Source organism: Poecilia latipinna, unplaced genomic scaffold (genome assembly GCF_001443285.1).
Source record: "Poecilia latipinna isolate Pla-1442-1.1 unplaced genomic scaffold, P_latipinna-1.0 Scaffold240, whole genome shotgun sequence".
Classification (NCBI taxonomy): domain Eukaryota; kingdom Metazoa; phylum Chordata; class Actinopteri; order Cyprinodontiformes; family Poeciliidae; genus Poecilia; species Poecilia latipinna.
The window spans coordinates 89,907-90,526 of record NW_015112856.1 but is presented as its reverse complement, the minus strand read 5'-3'; positions in this window follow the sequence as shown (position 1 = coordinate 90,526).

Below are 620 nucleotides of genomic sequence, written 5' to 3'. Positions count from 1 at the left end.
TTTGTCACTTAGCTGACATTTACAACAAACCTCTGTCACAGTTAAAGAGAGTCAGCGAGGGGAGCTGAGTGTTAAGGCTCCTAATGAGGTGCTAGACCCGATACCTGGCTGGAAACCGAGCTGCTGGTCGGAGAGTGTCGACTGGAAGCAGATTTAAAAAACACATTTTGTCCTGGATGTACATTCCTGTAACATTTTAGGTGAACTGTCAGTTCAGGAACTCGTCTTTTCCAGATGTCTTGATGAGACGCAGTGGTCTGAAACAGAACGGCGCAGAAAAGTAAAACCAAAGCAATTCTAGTCCAGAAGATCATTTTCTACTTTATACTGAGCATTTCCAGCAGAAAATCATGAAATTAGTTAAAATTCAAAGCTTTTGCTGGCAGTTTAGGGTGAAGCGCCTCTCCTTCAGTTGGGTGACCTTACTGTGCCCTCTCCCTCTCTCCCTCTCTCTCTCTATGTCTCTGGCTCTGTCTCTCTCTCTCTCTATGTCTCTCTCCCTCTCTCTCTCTCTCTCTGGCTCTGTCTCTCTCTCTCTCTCTATGTCTCTCTCCCTCCCTCTCTCTCTCTGGCTCTGTCTCTCTCTCTCTCTCTATGTCTCTCTCTCTCCCTCTCTCTCT